The sequence below is a fragment of the Pituophis catenifer genome, unplaced genomic scaffold, assembly GCF_029215685.1.
Source record: "Pituophis catenifer annectens isolate HBS135680 unplaced genomic scaffold, rPitCat1.0.hap2 SCAF_228, whole genome shotgun sequence".
Classification (NCBI taxonomy): Eukaryota; Metazoa; Chordata; class Lepidosauria; order Squamata; family Colubridae; genus Pituophis; species Pituophis catenifer.
The window spans coordinates 8,269-14,777 of record NW_027257108.1 but is presented as its reverse complement, the minus strand read 5'-3'; positions in this window follow the sequence as shown (position 1 = coordinate 14,777).

Below are 6,509 nucleotides of genomic sequence, written 5' to 3'. Positions count from 1 at the left end.
GTTCCTGGAACCATTTATCTTGTGTTTTTTAATCGCACAGTTTTGACTCTTCAAAATACAAAGGCGATGCCGTTAGAGAAGAATATTTGTAGCTCAGGGTTGAACTGTGGGGTCCTTGATGCTCTCTGAGCTTGTTTGTTTTGTAGCAGACGTTGCATTACCAAACTAGGTAACATCACCACGCACTGATAATGTTATCTACTCTGGTAGCGAAACGTCTGCAAGAAAACAAACAAGCTCAGAGAGCCCCAAGGACCCCACAAAGATGATGGCTGAAACGAATGTTTGTTTGTTTTTTAAAAAAAGATTATCACTTTTTAAGATGGCAAGGAACAGTTCTTCATTCTACTTGCTGTCTTCAGTGTTGGATCAAGTGGACATGTCACTCCTAAATTGAGGCAGCATCCTCTTCCTTTCCTTGCTCATCTCCCCACCACGGTGGATTTCTTTATCTTCATTTCAGAGATCCCATACAATCCAAAACGACAATCCTTTCGATTGTCCAGCCTACAGTAACCAAAATGGCCACGTGTGAACTTTCAAAACCAAACAATTGCCACCTCAAATGTTATGGTTTCTATGGAAGTAAACCTGTCTCCTGTTCAACAGATGCAACTCATTGTATGCCGAGTAAAGTATGGCTAGTTATATGTCGGAGTACTCCATTCCTTTTTCAGCAGTCCTTTTAGTGTCTTCTCTGTGCTTATCACCAGGGTCTCTTTGACAGTTTTCAACCCTTAAAATGTGTCAGGCCTCCAAACGTGGGCCAGGTGAGGAAACAGACTTCCAAGGAACTCTCCTTTATTGTTGGAGAGGGTATCATAATGGTCTTGAAAGCCTGGAGGAACTTCCCCCCTTATACCCAGAGAATCAAGGTGGAATTACTTTGAGTTTCTTTCCCAACCCCTCTTCCGTCCCAAAGTTAAGTTGTGATTCCCTTAACGATTCTTGCATTCCTTTGTTCACGGCTATCTCCGTTGTCTCAGACAGAGTGGGTCAGATGTGAAGATCGACAGGTGTGAAGTTTCAGAGTTTTTCTTATGCTCTGAGATGAGTGATGGGTATCCCCTCTTCTCCCTTAAAGTTCTCCCGGCTAGTGTGAATTTGTATTTGTACCTAACATGTGGGCACCCAAACAGTCCCGAGTTACTATGCACTAAGTGAGCAATCCACGGAGCACTGCAGTGTGAGCACCTCCTCCCTGGTTGGCGAGATGAACCTCTTGCCGATGCTGAGGGAGATGTGGATTGTCTTCAACCTTCTGTTGCCTTGAAATACCCGATGCCTGTAGACATAGAAACGCTTTCCTATTTAAAGCAAAACTTATAGAAATTGAGTATGATAACGGTGGGGGTTTTTTTGCCTTGTAAAAGCTTCAATACAAGGGTCTTTATATATATATATATATATATATATATATATATATATATATATATATATATATATATATACACACACACACACACACACACACACACACACACACACACACACACACTTTTGGCTTGTGTGATGCTTTAGGTAAGACTGTTAATTTTGTGTAATGTAATAGAGATAAAAGCACATGATCTCCGTTAGACTATGCAATTTACAATTTTCTGCCTGCAACTGGCATCTATGTTGCCTCTCCAAATTTACAATTGCTTTCTATGCTGGCACCCAGGTTTTTTTTAATAAATGTTATGGAAAGCGTTCAAATGGTAGCTTTCATAAAGAAAGAGTGGAGGCTTTTGTAACCCAAAGGAGGTGATATATATATGTATATATAACTATATCTATATACATTGTATTTATATATATATATATTGCCCGTTTTGAAAGTCGTTTTGGTTTAACCAAAGTTTGACCACAATTTGGCGCTCCTTCTAATAAACGCTTCATTAGAAAATGGAATTGCCATCCATTGTAAACCAAAGAATAAAAGAGAAAACAATTGCTTGGATGCAAACAAATCTTGGGGTGGGGCGGGAAACTCTATTTTTGATACATAGAATGAATGTCATTCCTTGAGGTTTGAAGATTGTTCAAATTGAAATTTTCTATTTAACAGTTTGGGACAATAATGATTTAAGACTAAAAGTTACATTCTAGATGTTTACAGAGCCTTGTATTGTAATTTCATGTACATTTGTGTATTAAACCTTTTGTAAGTTATGATTGCAGTGCTACATGCAGAAGTACAAAGGGAAAAAGCATTATAGGCTCTTGAATCATAGTGTTGAAATAAAAAAGAAAATGCATATAAGAGTCTGTGTCTTTATTTATCTGTACTCATTAGTTCGGAAGAGTGAGGAGAAGAGAGTAAAATCATTAGATGTACAGTAGTAGTCATGCCATTTTTTAGCAGACCTAAAATGATACAAGACTTTGTCTTCTTTTAATGTGTCTTTGTGGTTGATTGTAAGTGGACTTGACACCAGTCCTTTAACTTCCATTGCAAAAGTTAGAAAAAAAGGATTTGCTCCATAAATGGTCTATTTTGCAAGAATCCATACATTTGCTCAAAATGTGCGTATTCTTCATTCAGAAGGTTGTGGGTTTCGTCTCTGGCATTGTTTCAGAAAAATTGATATAATCAGGCGTTATAAAATTCCTATTCTCAGAACAGGCATATTGGGCCTGAGTAATTTTTCTTTATAATCAGCCGAGTAGAAAAAACAGTGATTGGTGAGATCTTTGGACTGCTATGCTATTATTTTCCAAGGACTGGATTTATATATTTTAGCTCTACAATCCTAAATTAATTTAAGTTTCTGAGTCCCCTCTTAAGTTTTATTCTGTATGGATATCAGGTATCTGCAGAGTCTATTTAATAGCGCTTTCCATTAAGCAGGACTTTTCTATTTTCTGGAGATGAATAAAAACAACTTAGCCGAGGCTTTTTTAAAATCAGATTTTTTTGCTTTCAGATATGACTGAAGCCTTACTATTGGCCTCTGATATGATAGATTTTGTAGTTGGGTCTCTTTTAAGAGAATGCACTGGTTATATAAGTATAACTACTTTGTTCATAGAGCTGTGGGGGCCAGGTGAAATTAACAAATGTAGCTTTTTGACATGCTTAAGATAATTTGCATAACTTCTTCATGAATCTTATGATCCAGCTCTGTAATTCAAATAAGATATACGTCATCTTCTTATCTTTCTCGCCTTCTCATCTTTCCTGCTACCTTCTATTAGTGGTATCTTACGATTTATCACTTCTTGTTTGTATCTTACGATTATGATTGTATCTTATGACTTACGATCTATGACTTACCACTTTGTGTGTACACTGAGAACTTACGCACCAGAGACAAATTCCTTGTGTGTCCAAATCACTCTTGGTCAATAAAAAATTCTGTGTGTTTTTTAAAAGGTCATGGAGGGGAGGGCACATAATAGCCCACTCCTGTGGATTTTGATTCTGGAATAATAATAACTTTATTGTCATTGTACGTGTGTACACAGTATACCCATACAATGAAATTCACTTAAGACCCAAAGACCAGGTCCAACACACATAATAATCCCCAAACACACTCCCACCCACCACAATTCCCCACCCCTAACCACCCAAACATCTACACAACAGACCAAGTAATGCTGTCCAACAGCTCACTGGTGGTGGCCCTTTAGTTCATTGTTGAGTGCAATTATAGCTCTGGGATAAAAACTATTCAGAAAACGTGTGGTCTGAGTTTTAATTGTTCTGTATCTTCTGCCAGAAGGCAACGGTCCAAAAAGAATGTCCCATAGCAATCAATAAGATTTACTCCCAGGAATTTAGATGGGGAACTTCAATTTTAGATTCGTGATGGATCAGAGTTGAATTGGAGCCTTAATATCCTGTGGCTGCTTTGAATTGTGAGTCTACCAAGTATGTTGCATCACAAATTCTCCCATCCTCAACTTGCATGAAATAATTAAGGCTAAGAGTCATCATAGAAAACTGGCTTATTCTTATTCTTGATTTGGGCACCATGTTTTTATATTAATAAGGGGGTGTAGTTAAAAAAAAGAGTGAGCTAGAGTTTTGAGTTGTTATCTGTCCTTTAATCCGGGGGTCTCCAAACTTGGCATGCTGGCTGGGGAATTCTGAGAATTGAAGTCCACAAGTCTTTCCACCTTCTGAAAAGAGCTGCACCTGAGTTTGATCTTGCTGGGGGTACAATTTTAGGATGAGAGACCCAGTTTTATCTAATATCTATGTGAATACGATGAATAACCAAGAGCCTTCGAGCTGAGCTGAGCTCCCAAGTGCCTATGTGGACACACCAATGTGCTTTTCTTGGCTGCCCCACCTCGGGTTTCGCTCTTTCTGGTGGCCTCCCATTCCATTCCTAACCAGAGCTGACCCTACTTAGCTTTTTGAGAACAGCTAGGTGCCGCTGCTGCCTGTGACACTTTAAAGATAGTCGTCTTAAAATAGGGGTTTTAAAAAAAGATTTGTTTTTAAAAAAATAGAATAGAAGCGAAGAGGCTTATTTTAGCAGCTGCAAGCAGCTGCGTTATTTAGGTCAGTGGCAACTGTCAGGTCCCGCCATTCTTACAAATTCCGGGGAATTCACTCCTTGTCTGTGATGGAATCCCTCAACAGATTGCGGAGAGTAGTGGGATTCAGAGCAAATGTGCCTGAAGGATTGTGGAAGTGAGACAGCCATCTGGAAGGCTGTCACGTCTGCCTTTCTTCCTATTTGCAAGCAAAGAAGTTGACAGAAAAGTAGGAGCTTGCTTTCAGAAAGAGTATCCAGGAGATTAATTTCCTTTTTCTGCTTCTCGGTTGAAGGATTTTAATCTTCTTCCCTATGTTATTCCTACCGGTCAATGTGGCTACACAAAGTTGTCGTAGCAGAGGAGGTAAAGGTAAAGGATCCCCTCGCACGTATGGGCTAGTCGTTCCCGACTCTAGGGGGCAGTGCTCATCTCCATTTCAAAGCCAAAGAGCCAGCGCTGTCCAAAGACGTCTCCGTGGTCATGTGGCCGGCATGACTCAACGCCAAAGGCGCATGGAACGCTGTTATCTTCCCGTCAAAGGTGGTTCCTATTTTTCTACTTGCATTTTTTACGTGCTTTCGAACTGTTAGGTTGGGCAGAAGCTGGGACAAGTAACAGGAGCTCACCCTGTTACGCGGCGCTAGGGATTCAAACCGCTGAACCTTTCGATTGACAAGCTCAGCATCTTAGCCACTGAACCACTGCGTCCCTAGCAGAGGAAAGCATCATGCTAACTGGTTGATCTCAGAACAGCTGTTCAGACTTGGTCAGCCTGGGGGAAGTAAGCTAGGCTAGCAGGTTGGGAAAATTTCTTGGAAGTCAACTTTTTCCACCTTGTGATGAAGAAAGCTGTGGGAAAACCCAGGAGCGGCTTTTTCATTTCAAAGCAGGGCTATCCAACCTTGGCAACTTTTTAAGATGTGTGGACTTCAAACTCCCAGCATTGGCTGGGGAATTTTGGGAGTTGATATCCACACATCTTAAAATTGCCAACATGGAGAAACGCTCTTTTAAATCCATGGGAATTTGGGAAAAAATTATCCCCGACAATTGCTTGCCTGTGCCAAGGCTGCAAAGAAGATTGGGCGAGTTGAACTGTAATTGCAAGTCCATTGCTTCAGCCCGTGTACCAGAATCCTATTGATCTGTTCTAGTTATAGGTTAGATCAGCCCAGTATTTGAGAGATCCAGTATGAAGGGGACATCTAGTGGTGAGATGTGGACATTGCAGAAGTCTGCCTATCGCTTTAAAAACATGGTTTTGCATTAAGATTTGCCTGGCAAATAAGATACCCTTTTGTAAAGAATGACATACAGTAGCTAGAATTGCATCATAGCCCATGGTGGGAACTGGGTGTCTTCAGATTCTCGAGTTTTCAAATGGGCCAAGGCAGGACACTTCAAATAAAAGATACCATCAGCTAGCCGTCTGTTGGTAGAACAGATGATCCCCAAGCAACAGTAGCTTGTATCCATTGTGTAATACAGTGGATCCCAAGCAGAGGACTGAATATCTTAGAATGGGCAATTTTGTCAAATAGGCAACCCTATTTTACAATGAAGAGTGTGCACCTATTCTATTTAATAAGATTTAGTCCCCATTAAATTAAAGCTGGCTCAAAGCCACCCAGCTAGCTTTCATGCCTAAGGCAGGTCTAGAACTCACCATTTCCTGGCGATTGGCCCAAAATCATCCAGCCACCTTTCATGCCTAAGGCGGGAGTAGAACTCACTGTCTCCTGGCGATTGGCCCAAAGTCACCCAGCCACTTTTCGTGCCTAAGGCAGGACTAGAACTCACCATCTCCCGATTTGTAATCCCATGCCTTAACCACCAGACCCAATTGCCTCTCCAAAGATTAGTTTGGCGATTGTATCAACTGCCTATGGTTCATGTGAAAAAGCTCTTTTGCTATATCAGACTTTGTGCTGGAATTCAGTTTGCCGATAGCCAGTGCAGCACATACTATACGTGCTGTGTGCTAATTAAATTACCAGTAACCCCCCCTCCCAAAAAAATATGTTCTTATTTGC